The 18129-nt window shown below is 42.5% G+C and overlaps 1 non-coding gene across 1 annotated transcript; it reads right to left on the bottom strand.

Annotated features, from left to right (window-relative positions):
• Positions 1–6462: 6462 nt before the first annotated feature.
• Trnap-ugg (transfer RNA proline (anticodon UGG)) lies at positions 6463–6546 on the bottom strand. The gene has a single exon. It is a non-coding gene; the product is annotated as a tRNA-Pro (tRNA).
• Between the last annotated feature and the right edge of the window lie 11583 nt (positions 6547–18129).

The raw sequence follows: 18129 nt of genomic DNA, 5'->3' as shown, positions 1-18129 counted from the left end.
CTGGGTGCCACTGATGGACTGCTTATATTGAAAAAATGTTACTTATTGGTATTTGCACCTGTTGACCATTGCTGGGTGCTACTGCTGGAACTGTCAACTTCTTATTCTTGGGCTATGGAAAGCGTTTATGTGAATATTTGTATAAACTGATTTTTGTGTATTACTGTTTGTGAAAAGTTAAGAGACTCTTACCTGCACATATTCGTCATTGCTGACGCTATTGATTGAACTGTTTAACCACATAATACTTGTGTAAACTGTTATGTAAAGTCACATGTATGACAGAATTTGTATTGCTTACTGTATTCTATATAATAGGTTATTGAAAGGTCAGTGCAAAGCCAAAATTTTATTTAGTTATATGATGTTTACGTATTAATATTATCTTTTATTTTTGTCTGTATTTTTTGACGAATTTGGTGGTATTTTCACCACCAATGCTGGCAAAAATACCATCAAATTCTAGCCGTGGAGGAAGGGCATATGAAAGGTGGCTACACTGAGCCACAGCGCCAGAGATCGCTAGAGAGCATTGTTCCGCCGCCTCCACTGGCACAGTCATTATTGAGATGTGCTAGAAGTCAGTGCTTGTCGAGGACTCGTAGTAGTCAGTTCGTGTTCAGATGTGCTAGTAGGGAGTGCTTGCTGAGATGTGATACTGAAAAGTTCTTGTTGAGATGTGGTAATAGCGAGTCGGTGTGGAGATATATTGTAATGATTAGAGTGATTTTGGTCAATATATGAAGGTAACGAAACTTGATTTATTTTTCATTATTTCCATGTTTTAAATAATGCGTCATTACAGGTTCAGTCAACAAAGCATCTGGCTTGTGTTCTTGTATTAGAGCGTAATTCTGGTTTTCTTGAGTAATTATGGTATTTTTATTTTCTTTAATTAATTCAGTATAAATGATATTTAAAATTTCTTGTGTTATTGAAGAAGAACCGTGCCAGATGCGTACGTTGAGTCATACTTCCACACGCAGAACAGTTACACTTGTGCTTTGGTTTCGTAGGTTTTATAGTTGCTGGGGACTTAATTAATTAATTGTGTTAATGAAAATTTTCATTTCATTCTTTGTTGTTGTTCTATGCAGTCAGATAGCGTAATAATACTAGTCAGGGCCAACCGTTACGAGACTTCGTAATCGGACAGACTAATACTAAAGCAGAAATTAAAATTATTTGCATTTTAATTTTATTAAGCCCCCATGCACTATATCAGAAGAGAAGGGAACTCAAGGCAAAATGGTTGCAGGAAAAATTTCGAGAAATCAATAAAGCTCTGGTCGTCTGAAGCATTGACCCAGCATATGGAAAAGTCAAACCACCCTCGGTGAAATTAAAGGCAAATGCACCAACATTAAGAGACAGATCGAATAGTTGGACAAGGTAGACTGAAGGCATTTGCGAGGGGAAGGTCAGAGTTTAACAGAGCTCTGGAACACTTGCGATCGGGTATGGTGGTTTGTAGAATCTGTGAGTTTAGAGACATACTATAAAACTTTCAAAAAAACTTCATCCACACAATCCAGGAGATAGCAAGGGACAATCAAATTAGCAACTCATGCACCCAAACTGCTGAAAAGGATAATATACAGAGGAATGGGGAAAAATTGAGGATCTGTTAGATGATGCTCAGTTTGACTTTCGGAAACAGAGTTACGACATTGCGTTTAAAAAAGGAAGCAATACTTTAGCAAAATCAGGCCACGATTATATGATAAGTCGACAAATAAAACACGTTTGGGAGATTAAAATGGCACTAGGTGTTAGAAATACTCAGGAAAATTTGTGTAAGCTATTGGGAAAGACGAATAGTGTACATATGAACAACAAAGAGGGAAAAATTATACTGGTAGACCTATAACGAAATGCATGGATTAGAAAAGTTGTAAGACGCAAGTGCAGTCTTTCGACCCTGCTGTTCAATCCATACATCGAAGAAACAATGAAAGAAATGAAAGAAAGGTACAGTAGCTCGATTAAAATTCAGGGTGAAAGGCTATCAAGGATAACATTCGCTGATGACATTGCTGTCGACAGTAAAAATAAGGAGGGGTTTCAGGACATGCTAAGTGGAATGACAGTACTAATGAGCATATTCCATGGATTGAGAGTTAACCTAAGAAAAACGAAAGTAATGAGGTAATTGAGATTAATCATAAGCTAAACATCAAAATTGGAGAGCTGGAAGTAAACGACGTGAAGGAATTTTGCTACAATGGAAGTGAAGCAGTACATGAAAGAGAGAGCAACGAGGACGTAGAAAGCAGACAGTCACAGACAAAGGGGGTATTCTCGGCCAAAAGAAGTCTACTACTATCAGATATCGGCCCTCATCTGAGCAAGAAATATCGGAGGATATAATAAACATTTTAAACATGAGACTGCACTTGCATAACAACACAGTTTTTTAATGTAGTATTAATCTTCTCGGATTTGCCGCAGATTTGTCAGTTACCTTCTTTTCTAACATCTCGCAGTTTTCTTTCACGAAATTTCGGAGTAAAATCATCAGGCACAACCCAGTGAGCCGTTCTTCTCCCATAGTGGTTCGAAGCCACGTCTTCACATTTCGAAGAGTACACAAGGATCGTTCCACAGTCACCGTTGTGCATGGAATATTGCTCAATTTTCGTAGCGCTTTTCTCATGCTAGAGGAGGGAGGGGGGGAGACATTATTGGTTTCGTTAAACAGGTCAACGACTTCTATTTCCCTTAATTTAGCTTCACGTATATTATTTTTCCTCCATAAATTCTACCATAGGTCCTGTTCTGTGGTAATGTCATCCAAACCATAATTTTTTAAAAACAGTTTTGCATTTTTACGAAATTCTGTTATACTAGTTTTGATCATCTTCTGGGGATATATTATTTAGAGCAAAAGCTGGAGCATTTTCTGGTGAAAGTCGAATATTTAACGGTGACATGAGTGATTCGATGTATCGTTTTACCAGCAAACGTCATTAGTATTCTCTCTCACTTTCTGATAGCGGACCGCATCTGAATTTTTGCTTATAAGCAAAGCGTGGAACAACAATTTCTGTTTCCGGTTCCTCTTTAGTGGCTTGTGCTTTTCCAAGTAATTCACTAATTTTTTTGTCTTCTTTCTTTCGACCATTGCTGAGAACGTAAAGTACTCCTGTAATGTGTTCCCTCAGCGCGATAATGTCAGGACAGTAGCCACTGGTTCCAAAACTGCCGAGTATTTGGCCATTGTTTGTGAAGCTAAGAGGAACACTGGCTGTATAATGGCTGAATGCACTTGATACTTATATTTTCAAGTTGCACAATTCCCTCCGCGGACAATTTTTCTAGAGCTCTCACAACCTCTGGGAAATGCCGAGAAAATAGTCTGATGGATTTGTATTTTTCGGACCCTCTCGTCTCACACATTCGTGATAAATTGGGAGCACATTTCTGACTTATGGTCGATTCTAATTTACGGGACTGCATTTGCATCATTCATCATAAGATTGAGTTTGTAACTTAAACAATGAATGTTGTTGTGTTGTTGTGGTCTTCAGTCCGGAGACTGGTTTGATGCAGCTCTCCATGCTACTCTATCCTGTGCAAGCTTCTTCATTTCCCAGTACCTACTGAAACCTACATCCTTCTGAATCTGCTTAGTGTATTCATTTCTTGGTCTCCCTCTAGAATTTTTACCCTCCACGCTGCCCTCCAATACTAAATTGGTGATCCCTTGATGCCTCAGAACATATCCTACCAACCGATCCCTTCTTCTAGTCAAGTTGTGCCACAAATTTCCCTTCTCCCCAATTCTATTCAATACCTCCTCATTAGTTATGTGATCTACCCATCTAATCTTCAGCATTCTTCTGTAGCACCACATTTCAAAAGCTTCTATTCTCTTCTTGTCCAAACTATTTATCGTCCATGTTTCACTTCCATACATGGCTACACTCCATACAAATACTTTCAGAAATGACTTCCTGACACTTAAATCTATACTCGATGTTAACAAATTTCTCTTCTTCAGAAACGCTTTCCTTGTCATTGCCAGTCTACATTTTATATCCTCTCTACTTCGACCATCATTAGTTATTTTACTCCCTAAACAGCAAAACTCCTTTACTACTTTAAGTGTCTCATTTCCTAATCTAATGCCCTCAGCATCACCCGAGTTAACCCGACTACATTCGATTATCCTCGTTTTGCAATTGTTGATGTTCATCTTATATCCTCCTTTCAAGACACTGTCTATTCCGTTCAACTGCTCTTCCAGGTCCTTTGCTGTCTCTGACAGAATTACAGTGTCATCGACGAACCTTAAAGTTTTTATTTGTTCTCCATGGATTTTAACTCGTAATCCAAATTTTTCTTTTGTTTCCTTTACTGCTTGCTCAATATACAGATTGAATAACATCGGGGATAAGCTACAACCATGTCTCACTCCATTCCCAACCACTGCTTCCCTTTCATGCCCCTCGACTCTTATAACTGCCATCTGGTTTCTGTACAAATTGTAAATAGCCTTTCGTTCCCTGTATTTTACCCCTGCCACCTACAAAAATTTGAAGGAGAGTATGAACGTACGAGGCTCGATAATATTTCTTTCTGAAATTGGCTTGTACACTGCTCTCTCTCTCTCTATCTCTCTCTCGCTCTCTCTCTCTCTGGCTGCCATTGGAGAGCAGCCATCGAAGCCAAATCCTACATAATCCTCTGCCGGGAGATTATTGGCTCAAATGACTCTGAGCACTATGGGACTTAACTGCTGTGGTCATCAGTCCCCTAGAACTTAGAACTACCTAAACCTAACTAACCTAAGGACACCACACACATCCATGCCCGAGGCAGGATTCGAACCTGCGACCGTAGCGGTCACGCGGTTCCATACCGTAGCGCCTAGAACCGCACGGCCACTCCGGCCGGCCCGGGAGATTATTACTTGTCAAGAAACTGTCAATTGCTTCGGCGATTGCTGAGTCTTTTGTGACTTTAGTTCTACAAAACCCACAGATTCATCCCAGATTTTCACTTCGCTTTCATCGTAGAAATCGTACGCCTATTGATAACTGTACCTTCCCGGGTACGCTTGCTGTTTCATCAGCCAAGACTGCGTAAAACATTTCTTTATTAATGTCAGTGGCCATATTTTCACTAATAACATCGCCAAATAAATTCATCAATTCATTTTGTATTTTCGGCATGTGTAAGTATCATTGGGGCGACACATTTCCAGATGACTTCTTAACTTGTCGTCGCCAGAATCGATTCTTAAATTTAATAAATGTAGTAAAACACCTTCATATGCCTTTTTCCCTTTAAGAGGCATATCGTGTGTACCGCAAAAAACTGCACAAGAAAGAATTGATGAAATTATCTGCCTGTTTTCATTAATCACTTTTTGATGCACATTACGCAGATGGACCGTCCACAGGTGCTTGTTCAAGAAAAGTTTTTGCTGCAGCTGGGGCTGTTAACATGTTTCCGACAGTCTTCACGTATATTCTTGAATTTCGTGAATGGCCTAATAACAAATGATCCCAGCATATCCCTAACAGTGCCAGTTACAAGAGGAAACAAAACACAGTGCTTGCGTAGGGCACGTTTTAGTAACTTGGAATATACTACCTGTGATGGACATAGGTCTAACCAAACATGATTAAATTTTGTTAAAATGGCTTGCATCTCCTTCAAAATCATAAACCCTTGAAGATATATAATCATTTAGTAAGAGCTCCGTCTGGATAAATTGCCCAAAATAACCATCCAGACCGATTTCAATGCTGTCGCGTTTAATTGCAGTTTCCGAATCGTCTTTGGATCCTGTTTTAGACCTATGAACAGGGACTGCTACAGTTAAAGGTATTTCTGTTGAATCAGAGTGTTGTTCCACGTCACCTTTAGATGTTGATCGTGACACTTCATTTTTGTTATGATCGTCATTGCTTCCACTGCCACTGCCACTCTTGTATCCTTTCATGAGCAGTATAACCTACAGGATAGATAAATGCAATTTATTTCATACTATTTAGCCATAGAATGAAATCAGGACGGCATATTCTACAAAATAGATAAAATCTGTTTATTTCCTGCTATTTAGCCATAGAATGAAAAGAGAGTTAATATACATGGAAGACAGATAGATTTATCGGAAATATCGTAACTTTCAAGAGCCAAGTATCTACTTATTTCTTCCAACAGTCCCTGAGCTATAAAAAATTATTATTGTAGTTTGTGAACTTGTTAATATATCCGTATCGGAATGTGTTGCAGGGACTACACGCGCAGTCAGACATGGCTGAACAGCGGGAGGGACAAGGACGAGACGGATACTGAGATGTTTGAGGATAGTTGAATAGAGAAAGGGGAAGGAGGAGGGTGTTCAAAATGGTTCAAATGGCTCTGAGCACTACGGGACTTAACATTTGAGGTCATCAGTCCCCTAGAACTACTTAAACCTAACTAACCTAAGGACATCACACACATCCATGCCCGAGGCAGGATTCGAACCTGCGACCGTAACGGTCACGCGGTTCCAGACCGAAGCGCCTAGAACCGCTCGGCCACACAGGCCGGTGAGGAGGGTGTGAAATATATGTTCGGACCTGCTTGCATTCGAGGCTGCAGGGAAAATGCTAATATAAGAAAAAAATAAGGAGGGGGGCGAGTATGACACAGTTACACTCTCCAGTTCATGTTGTATACGGATTGTGCGTATCCTATGTCGAATTTTTTAAGCATTTCCTTACAACAGTTGAGACGAGCCTGTTTCTGTGCTTCAGTCAAACTGTGCAGAATCTATTGGGAACGGATCTTTTCAGCAGCTAAAAGTTAGTTCATAATCGAATGTACTGCAGTATTCGACATACCTAAGGATGGCTCTGTCTCAGGATGAGTCACGTGCCGATTGCACTCGTTCACGCTGAGCACAACGTCGATGCTTTTCAAAACCAAAAAGCGATTTGGGTCAACCTCACTAAATTCATCACTTATAGAAGCACGGTGTCGACAGGGTACTGCAAACATGACTCAGTATTGACAGTTAAACGTAATGATTTGAAGCATTGTTGTTGGGTTATACCTTTACGAAAGTCGTACAAATCAATTAATGAAAATATTCAGGGAAAATTTCAATTTGCTCTCAACGTAGCTTCTTCAAACAGTCATTGTAAACGGATTTCTTGAAGTAGGACAGTTTTAACAATAAAAATGATAAAGTTTAAAAAAAGAGCAGTGGCACATCTGAATAGTGCCATCTTATGTTCGTTAGCAAAAACGGAAGGAGTATTGTTTGGAAGACCTTGAGCAGTTATTAAATTTGCTAAGCAAACAGGATTCCGTGCTTACATTGGCACCATTTCTTAAATAATGTGAGCGATATTTGTTGTCTCTGTTTAGTGTAGGTCGCGGTATGATCTCACGTTCTTTTTGGAGACGAAGGGAGACAGTGTAACTCGGTGCCGCCACTTGAATGGTAGAAAGGCAAGTTTCACTTGTCTGATTGCTAGATGCCACGTACACAGCAGGTGCATGGCGTGCAGAACATATGCTTTACGTAGCAGGTGAAAGGTTGTGAAAGGCGAACCTCAGTTGCGGCGCTTTAAAACTAAGGCAAACGGGCTAAGCCTGAATGCCTTGGTGGGAGAATTCGTCAGGCTCAACACTAAGAGTAGGACTAACAATGTTACAATTAAAAATACAGCACCGAAATAAAACAATGGAGACTCGTAATACGAGGGCTCCCTAGAAGGAAAACATTATTTTGGAAACAGAGAGGAGATAGGATTTTCACAAGAAACCGGAAAAGACAAGGTAGATTATAGCTTTACAAATGTGGATCACAAGAAAAAATAAATAGTCTTTAGAACAGAGGAAGTACTGTCTAGCAGTAGTTTATAATGGGTTATGGATTACTGAGAAATGATGTGAATACGAGACATATGTCCCTATGATGTTTGTTAATTACACGCAAACATTCTCTACCAATAACTTTAAAATAAATTTCATAGCAAAGTAAAATAGTTAATTTACTTCAAATAATGCAACACAAAACTGATGGCAAAGAACAACCGCATTAAAACGTAGGTCAAGAGTTTCAGTGCAGTAATAGAGTAAGACAAGAAATGTAAAATCCACAGCTCAATTTATTTAGGATTTTCATATTGGTAGTTCAAGGATTAACTAACAGGGGCACTATAGCTGATACGCCAGACGTAGCAGCATAAGAGAAAATGTCCAAGCGAAAACGTACTTTAGAAGCGGAAGCGGGTGTGTTAGGAGTACATCTACTGGAATGGTAGTAAAATATCTGACCATAACACCAATAGCACAGAAGTGAAACATAGATCACCTATCACAGGGCAATCAATAACACAACAATTATTTAGGTTAAATGTTAGACATTCACGTCATAAGAAAAGTATAGTTAATAAAGAATTCGGGATGGAAACAGAGTATTGCTACTTATGGGACAGAAAAATGAAGGGTAACAGATGCCAGCGAATGCAGGTTACTAGGTTACCATTGTAGTTTTAGTCAGGAAATAACAGGGAAAATGTTTGGAATGTTAATGAAGTTAATGAATGGAGTCTGGGTATAGGTGGAGAAGTAAATGGCATTTTTTAAAAAAGGAAGACATAGTCAGACATATAAAACCACACAGATAATACTAGACCACGAAAAATGAAAAAAACAAATATCAGATTACTGCTTCCCAAAAACGTACTGCACGAAAGAACATTTTCCAACAGGAAAAAGTGCACAACGAAATAGAGGTGGTTAGGTAATGTTGCGTAAGACCTGGAAGTAATGAACATGTATGAATACCACGCTTGCCACATGGAGAAACAAAGGCCACTCGTGAAGAAAGCCAAAGATACATCGAGCTGTAGAAATGCGTGGGAAGCTTGGCAGTGAGAAAATCGCCGAACATAACGTTCCCTTCCGATGGAGTCGTTACCGATAGTCTCATATTCCGTCACTCTGTGGAACGCAGTTTGGGATCAATCAGATCATCTAACATATAAGCACCCAATAGTACTCCTGTGCTTGTCAAATCCCAATTTAATAAACTGTATAAAATATACACTTCTGGAAATTGAAATAAGATCACCGTGAATTCATTGTCCCAGGAAGGGGAAACTTTATTGACACATTCCTGGGGTCAGATACATCACATGATCACACTGACAGAACCACAGGCACATAGACACAGGCAACAGAGCATGCACAATGTCGGCACTAGTACAGTGTATATCCACCTTTCGCAGCAATGCAGGCTGCTATTCTCCCATGGAGACGATCGTAGAGATGCTGGATGTAGTCCTGTGGAACGGCTTGCCATGCCATTTCCACCTGGCGCCTCAGTTGGACCAGCGTTCGTGCTGGACGTGCAGACCGCGTGAGACGACGCTTCATCCAGTCCCAAACATGCTCAATGGGGGACAGATCCGGAGATCTTGCTGGCCAGGGTAGTTGACTTACACCTTCTAGAGCACGTTGGGTGGCACGGGATACATGCGGACGTGCATTGTCCTGTTGGAACAGCAAGTTCCCTTGCCGGTCTAGGAATGGTAGAACGATGGGTTCGATGACGGTTTGGATGTACCGTGCACTATTCAGTGTCCCCTCGACGATCACCAGTGGTGTACGGCCAGTGTAGGAGATCGCTCCCCACACCATGATGCCGGGTGTTGGCCCTGTGTGCCTCGGTCGTATGCAGTCCTGATTGTGGCGCTCACCTGCACGGCGCCAAACACGCATACGACCATCATTGGCACCAAGGCAGAAGCGACTCTCATCGCTGAAGACGACACGTCTCCATTCGTCCCTCCATTCACGCCTGTCGCGACACCACTGGAGGCGGGCTGCACGATGTTGAGGCGTGAGCGGAAGACGGCCTAACGGTGTGCGGGACCGTAGCCCAGCTTCATGGAGACGGTTGCGAATGGTCCTCGCCGATACCCCAGGAGCAACAGTGTCCCTAATTTGCTGGGAAGTGGCGGTGCGGTCCCCTACGGCACTGCGTAGGATCCTACGGTCTTGGCGTGCATCCGTGCGTCGCTGCGGTCCGGTCCCAGGTCGACGGGCACGTGCACCTTCCGCCGACCACTGGCGACAACATCGATGTACTGTGGAGACCTCACGCCCCACGTGTTGAGCAATTCGGCGGTACGTCCACCCGGCCTCCCGCATGCCCACTATACGCCCTCGCTCAAAGTCCGTCAACTGCACATACGGTTCACGTCCACGCTGTCGCGGCATGCTACCAGTGTTAAAGACTACGATGGAGCTCCGTATGCCACGGCAAACTGGCTGACACTGACGGCGGCGGTGCACAAATGCTGCGCAGCTAGCGCCATTCGACGGCCAACACCGCGGTTCCTGGTGTGTCCGCTGTGCCGTGCGTGTGATCATTGCTTGTACAGCCCTCTCGCAGTGTCCGGAGCAAGTATGGTGGGTCTGACACACCGGTGTCAATGTGTTCTTTTTTCCATTTCCAGGAGTGTATTTTGTTTGTTTATCTTCTACGCATTCTTGTAATATTCATCCGATTCCGATGAGACTTTGGTGAGTTGTTATGATCACGTACGCGAAGGTTTCTATGAGGGTAAAACCACCTACCGCCGATAGGGATCGGGGTGAAAAGGGGATGATATTGGAAGCATAATTCAGTAGCTTCTGGAGCAATTTCAGTTAAATTTTCTATATATGTGACGCATCGTTTGTGTAATTATTTGTAGAAAAATATTGTGGGGGATTGGGCTGGGGATGAGAAGACGTGGCGTATAAATATTCGATGACGACCGATATTATTACCAAATCCATTGTTTTTTGGCACACCAGACTTATTGGTGACAGTCACAATGATGTTCCATCCCTAGAGTTGGTGGTAAGGGAGGGGGGGGGGTGTCAAAGATGTAAAGAAACTGACATTTCAACATACTTCTGTAACGTCTGGAGGAATTTCTACCAAAATTGGCAGACAAATCACTTATTGTCTGGAAAAGACACCCATAGCACGTCCGTGGCTCAGGATTTTGGGTGAAAATGCATGACGTAAACACATAACTCAGGGATGCCTGGAGAAATTTAAAACCAAATTTGGCACGCAAATGACTAATTGTTTGCATAAGAATATTGTAGGAGTAAGACATGTCTATTGCCGCTGGGGATAGAGGTGACGACGAGAAGGGGTGATATGTAGAAACGAACTGCTGATGTTTCTTCCCTGGGAATACTTGGAGTACTTTCAAAAATATACAGGGTGATTTAATAGTCGCGTGACATAGGACAGCTCCGTTATTTGAGCTGACCGAAAACGAAAGAGGGCAAAATTTTTGGACATACATTTTGAGTCATTACCTTGATGCTGAATGTGTTCATTTTTTTCCAGTAATCAACAACAAAACTGTTGGAAATTACGCTTTAAACCATGACCTTAACGTTGAACTTTTCTATTTTTCCAGTAATCACAACAGTGTCCCAGTACACAATTCAGGACAGGGTGGAAATGGTTCTTATTCATGCTGCAGGCATGAACCACTCCCACATCATGCAACTACTAAGCGCTTACTGGAGAGGTTCAAGGTAACAGGCAGCATTCATGACGAACGACGGTCTGGGTGGCCACGTACAGCAACAGATCATGCAATCTCCTTCTAGCGAACTAGCTAAGCTGATAGTCAATCCAAACGATCAACAAAAAAGTGGCTGAAGATTTGGGATCATTCAGCTACCCACGTCCAGGGTATTATCCAGGAATCATTTCCATCCATATCGTGTGCATTTCGTCCAGGAACTTCGTGGAAATGACACAGATAGACGAATGTAGTTTTGTGAGTGATTTACAGAAAGACGAACGCACCAGCCACACCTTGAAACTGAAGCCTATTTCCATCCAAATGGAGCAGGGAATAGACATAACGCTGTTTATTGGCAACCGAGAACCCGTACATTGCTACATACGATCATTATGAGACTGACCAAAGGTAAATGTGTAGTGTTGCGCACACGGGGATATTCTCATCAGCCCCGTACTTTTTAACAATAAACTCAATGCTGATGAGCATCTCGAGATGAAACGCCTGCCTCATTTCGACAATCTACCCCTAGCAAATAGACGGGAGTTTTTCTTTCATCAAGATGGAGCATCACCGCATTTCGGACGAACGAATCGATAATTGCTAAACTGTTAAATAGGTCGAAGGGGCCCATTGGAATGACACCACTTGACTTTTCCCTCTGGAGCCACCTCAGATCTGTAGTGTACGGAAAATAGCCTCGAAAACCGTAGGAACTGCAGGAAAACTTCAGTGGAGCCTGTGTTAAGTAAAATGCGTAAGAGTTACTTGAACCGTATTCGGATGTACCATTAACAGGATGTCAATCAATTTGAACAATTCCTCCAGAAGTGTACAAGTGGTGCAGCTGCATGATGTGACAGTTCAATTTATTAGTTCGTTTATTTCCAACAATTTTGCCCTCTATCGCTTTTCTGACATTTGCACAAATAACTGAGTTGTATATATATATATATATATATATATATATATATATATATATATATATATATATATACAGGGTGTTACAAAAAGGTACGGCCAAACTTTCAGGAAACATTTCTCACACACAGGAAACATTTCTCACACACGAAGAAAAAAGGATGTTATGTGGACATGTGTCCGGAAACGCTTAATTTCCATGTTAGAGCTCATTTTAGTTTCGTCAGTACGTACTGTACTTCCTCGATTCACCGCCAGTTGGCCAAATTGAAGGAAGGTAATGTTGACTTCGGTGCTTGTGTTGACATGCGACTCATTGCTCTACAGTACTAGCATCAAGCACATCAGTACGTAGCATCAACAGGTTAGTGTTCATCACGAACGTGGTTTTGCAGTCAGTGCTATGTTTACAAATGCGGAGTTGGCAGATGCCCATTTGATGTATGGATTAGCACGGGGCAATAGCCGTGGCGCGGTACGTTTGTATCGAGACAGATTTCCAGAACGAAGGTGTCCAGACAGGAAGACGTTCGAAGCAATTGATCGGCGTCTTAGGGAGCACGGAACATTCCAGCCTATGACTCGCGACTGGGGAAGACCTAGAACGACGAGGACACCTGCAATGGACGAGGCAATTCTTCGTACAGTTGACGATAACCCTAATGTGAGCGTCAGAGAAGTTGCTGCTGTACAAGGTAACGTTGACCACGTCACTGTATGGAGAGTGCTACGGGAGAACCAGTTGTTTCCGTACCGTGTACAGCGTGTGCAGGCACTATCAGCAGCTGATTGGCCTCCACGAGTACACTTCTGCGAATGGTTTATCCAACAATGTGTCAATCCTCATTTCAGTGCAAATGTTCTCTTTATGGATGAGGCTTCATTCCAACGTGATCAAATTGTAAATTTTCACAATCAACATGTGTGGGCTGACGAGAATCCGCACGCAATTCTGCAATCACGTCATCAACACAGATTTTCTGTGAACGTTTGGGCAGGCATTGTTGGTGATGTCTTGATTGTGCCCCATGTTCTTCCACCTACGCTCAATGGAGCACGTTATCATGATTTCATACGGGATACTCTTACCTGTGCTGCTAGAACATGTGCCTTTACAAGTACGACACAACATGTGGTTCATGCACGATGGAGCTCCTGCACATTTCAGTCGAAGTGTTCGTACGCTTCTCAACAACAGATTCGGTGACCGATAGATTGGTAGAGGCGGACGAATTCCGTGGCCTCCACGCTCTCCTGATCTCAACCCTATTGACTTTCATTTATGGGGGCATTTGAAAGCTCTTGTCTACGCAACCCCGGTATCAAATGTAGAGACTCTTCGTGCTCGTATTGTGGATGGCTGTGATACAATACGCCATTCTCCAGGGCTGCATCAGCGCATCAAGGATTCCATGCGACGGAGGGTGGATGCATGTATCCTCGCTAACGGAGGACATTTTGAACATTTCCTGTAACAAAGTGTTTGAAGTCACGCTGGTACGTTCTGTTGCTGTGTGTTTCCATTCCATGATTACTGCGATTCGAAGAGAAGTAATAAAACGAGCTCTAACATCGAAAGTAAGCGTTTCCGGACACATGTCAACTTAACATATTTTCTTTCTTTGTGTGCGAGGAATGCTTTCTGAAAGTTTGGCCGTTCCTTTTTGTAACACCATATATATATATATATATATATATATATATATATATATATATATATATATATATATATATATATATATATATCCAGCGTCTCCTTCCAAACTACTGGATCGATTTTAACCAAATTTGGCATGCATACTGCGTGCCCCATGAGGGTACCCACTGTGATAATTATAAACTCCTTATTCCCAATGGAGTGCAGATATGGACAAAAAACTGTTTTACAGCAACTGCTGTGTAGGTTGCCCTGTACGATAGGTGTGCAGTGTGGGTATATAATCCGTTCATCATAAGAATAAACCGCCGGCCGAAGTGGCCGTGCGGTTAAAGGCGCTGCAGTCTGGAGCCGCAAGACCGCTACGGTCGCAGGTTCGAATCCTGCCTCGGGCATGGATGTTTGTGATGTCCTTAGGTTAGTTAGGTTTAACTAGTTCTAAGTTCTAGGGGACTAATGACCTCAGCAGTTGAGTCCCATAGTGCTCAGAGCCATTTGAAGAATAAACCTGATGTAAACAAACACAAACGCGATGATTGGTCAGAAGCCGCTCTTGGTTCAAATGGTTCAAATGGTTCTGAGCACTATGGGACTCAACTGCTGAGGTCATAAGTCCCCTAGAACTTAGAACTACTTAAACCTAACTAACCTAAGGACAACACAAACATCCATGCCCGAGGCAGGATTCGAACCTGCGACCGTAGCGGTCGCGCGGGTCCAGACTGTAGCGCCAGAACCGCTCGGCCACCAGCGGCCGGCGCCGCTCTTGGAAGTAGGTCCTGCCCACATATCTTATTACTAAGTTACGTTAACTGAAACCTTAAGATATTCAAATGTATTAACAGCCATCAACGTTTTTCTTAGTCACGCTTTAGCTACGTAGTTTTTATTTCAAAAATTCTGTACAGTCACGGTCTCTGCAGCGTCGTGTTCTGATTGTCGCGCTGTTAATGCGCAGTATGAAAATGGCTGAGGCTTCTTTCTGTTCCGTAGTGAAACATACATGTGGAATACGGTTAAAAAGTGCCAAGAAATATGCTGTTCTTAATGTTTTTCATAAATTTACGGCGATTAGTGGCTTTGAAGTTTTCCAAGAGATATATATAATGCAGTTAATGAGCGACCGTGGATAGAAGGCATAGCGCAGTCTGTAGCGTAATGGAATGTGAGTCATATGTGGCTGGCTGGTTCCCCACTAACATTTTTTTTTTTTCGCCGTTCAATTTGAAATACCTACATCTCATAATTATAAAACTTATCATAATTTTTATGAATAATGCACGTCTTCTTATTTCTAATTACATAATGGACTAGAAATTCCTGTTTCCATTTCAAATGCAAATTCTTAATTATTGATGTTTTATGAAAGACCGTTCATAAAAGTTGTTTAAATTAAGAAATCATAACAATTTAATTTTTAAGACAAAAATGAAAAACCAAATTCTCTATATTTGGATTATGTTCATCGTTTTATACCATAGAGGTAGATAACTATCGTAGAAAAACGAAAAACAATCGTTTTCACAGCATCGAAGACATCATACAAATGCTGCATTTTTACATTTGCTACTGCACCATTACAATATGAGCCCAACAGAACTGATTTGCATCCAAGCTGCAGGATTTGGCTCGAGGAATAACAAAACTGTTGTCAGACGAACTGGAAGTAATGTATGCAGCTTTTTCACATGTCACTGCCGAACGCCGGCGGGATATAGAACGGCTCGTCATAAAAGAAGAGAAAAAATGCTACGCCTGGTTGGCTTCTTAGATTCTGTTGTTGATGGGCTCGTTATCATCGTAGCAGGTGACACTTCCAGAGCTGAAATGTAATTCTGGCATTCGGATAAGGAAGGAGCTAAGAGATTACCAGACGACTGACTGTAAGTAATACCTTCAGTGGCTTGAATATTTAACTGTACGGTGAAATCCATCTGTACTCTCTTACGTTACACACAGCTTATGCAGAAGAATTACCCTGTGGTTGAGTCAGGAATTTTCATCATTCTTGTTTTTAATTACAATAATACGTAATTAGAAACGATAACGTGTTGCGATTTTTGTCTAGTAGTCAAAGGAGCGTATTGTGGGAGATTTGCCCCTTGGAGGGGCTACATATGTGGATGGACACAACTGAGCAGTGAGAGTGGCGGAGGAGATGGGTAGTGAGGGGAGGGGATGATGTGGGCAAAGGGGAAGGAAGAGAGGGACAGGCAGAAAGAGAAGCAGAGGTGATGGGCAGGGGAGGGGTGCGAAGTTGTTGGACAGAGAGAGACGTGGGGAGGATGAGATGGACATAGGGAGTGGGGAGCAGAAAATAGACAGAGAGAGTGTGGAAGACGATAAGAGCGGCAGAGAGAGGGGGAGAAGGATGTGGACAGAGGGAATGGGGAGGAAGAAATAACTGGAGGGTGGGAACGAAGGAGATGGATAACGAGAGGAAGTGGAAGGAGGTGGAGATGCGAAAGAGAAAGAGAGACAGAGATAGATAGAGAGAGAGACAAGGGGGAGGAGGAGATAGAGAGACGGAGAGAGGGAGGGGGGGGGGAAGAGGTGAACACACAGGGGAGGGAGGTTGAGATGTGTGAAATATGTGCGTCGAATAGGAGTGATGACGTGGGCAAAAGGCTAGTGATGTATGTTTCTTCCAATAGATGGATTCGAGCCAGCTACCTTCGATGAACAGCCAGTATGCGACTGTGCATCAACCACGGAAGCCAGCAAATCCGAGGTAATACAGATCGATCCTCCGAAGAGCCAATAAGGTTCGTCATGAAATGAACTACTATTCTTTACACTTTTTATTGACAGATGGCAATGACTTCCCGGTGCTTAAAATTTCAAAAGCAGGTATGAAAAACACAAGAGTAACGAGTATCAAAAATGGTTCAAATGGCTCTGAGTACTATGGGACTTAACTACTGAGGTCATCAGTCCCCTAGAACTTAGAACTACTTAAACCTAACTAACCTAAGGACATCACACACATCCATGCCCGAGGCAGGATTCGAACCTACGACCGTAGCCGTCGCACGGTTCCAGACTGTAGCGCCTAGAACCGCTCGGACACCCAGGCCGGCGTAACGAGTATCATGCGTCACTTGGAACAAATATAAATTTCAATACTTCCTCAAAAAATAGGCCTATTTTAGCAGTACTTCCTGTTCGTTTCAACAGGGAAATTATGCTTTTGTGGAGATATGCTGCCTCTAGAGTTTAATCCTTTGTCTAGTTTCTTCAGAAAGGCTTCAGGCAGTCGCTCACGCAATTGAGTTACACACTGTATACCAATGGTCACAGGTAGCTGGTTACAGAGCAATAATGTGATTATAACGTATTCGGATTGCTACCCCGATTGCCATTGTTTCTGTCAAAAAACATTCATAGTACTGAAAATCTCATAGTAGGCAATGATAGAAACGCAGAACAAAAATCGCAGAGTGATAGAGCCGCCCTCAGAGAGACTTAAAATTACTGTGGTCCGGTTGCAGTCGCTGTGGGAACAGCTCAGAACAGCGTCTTCGTGGCGTTCTGGCACTGCATTCAGTGAAACCGTACACGAGATGAATATCGGCCAACTCTTCCTCAGTAAATTTGTGCCTGCTGCTGTGTATCATTGTCAACGCAGAATTAAAAATAAATAAATACATAAATGGCGTGTGAGACGACAGCCTAGTGCAAGTCTTCCAATTGAACATCACTTTGGCGACTTACGTGTGCTGAAAACCAACGGCACCCGGTGTACCCCAGACGGTAACCCATCCAAATAGTAGCCGCGTCCACCATCGCTTAACGTCGGTGAAATAAAATTAAATGAGCGTGTGGCGTCGTTGGCCGGGAGGCCCCATCTGGGGAAATTCGACCGCCAAGTGCAACTCTTATTTCTGTCAACGCCGCATTGGGCGACTTGCGCGCCGGTAATGAGGATGAAATGATGATGGGGACAACACAACACCCAGTCCCCGAACGAAGAAAATCTCAACCCGGCCTGGAATC

The sequence above is a fragment of the Schistocerca nitens genome, chromosome 1, assembly GCF_023898315.1.
Source record: "Schistocerca nitens isolate TAMUIC-IGC-003100 chromosome 1, iqSchNite1.1, whole genome shotgun sequence".
NCBI classification, from domain to species: domain Eukaryota; kingdom Metazoa; phylum Arthropoda; class Insecta; order Orthoptera; family Acrididae; genus Schistocerca; species Schistocerca nitens.
This window is presented reverse-complemented; position numbering and strand designations above follow the sequence as displayed.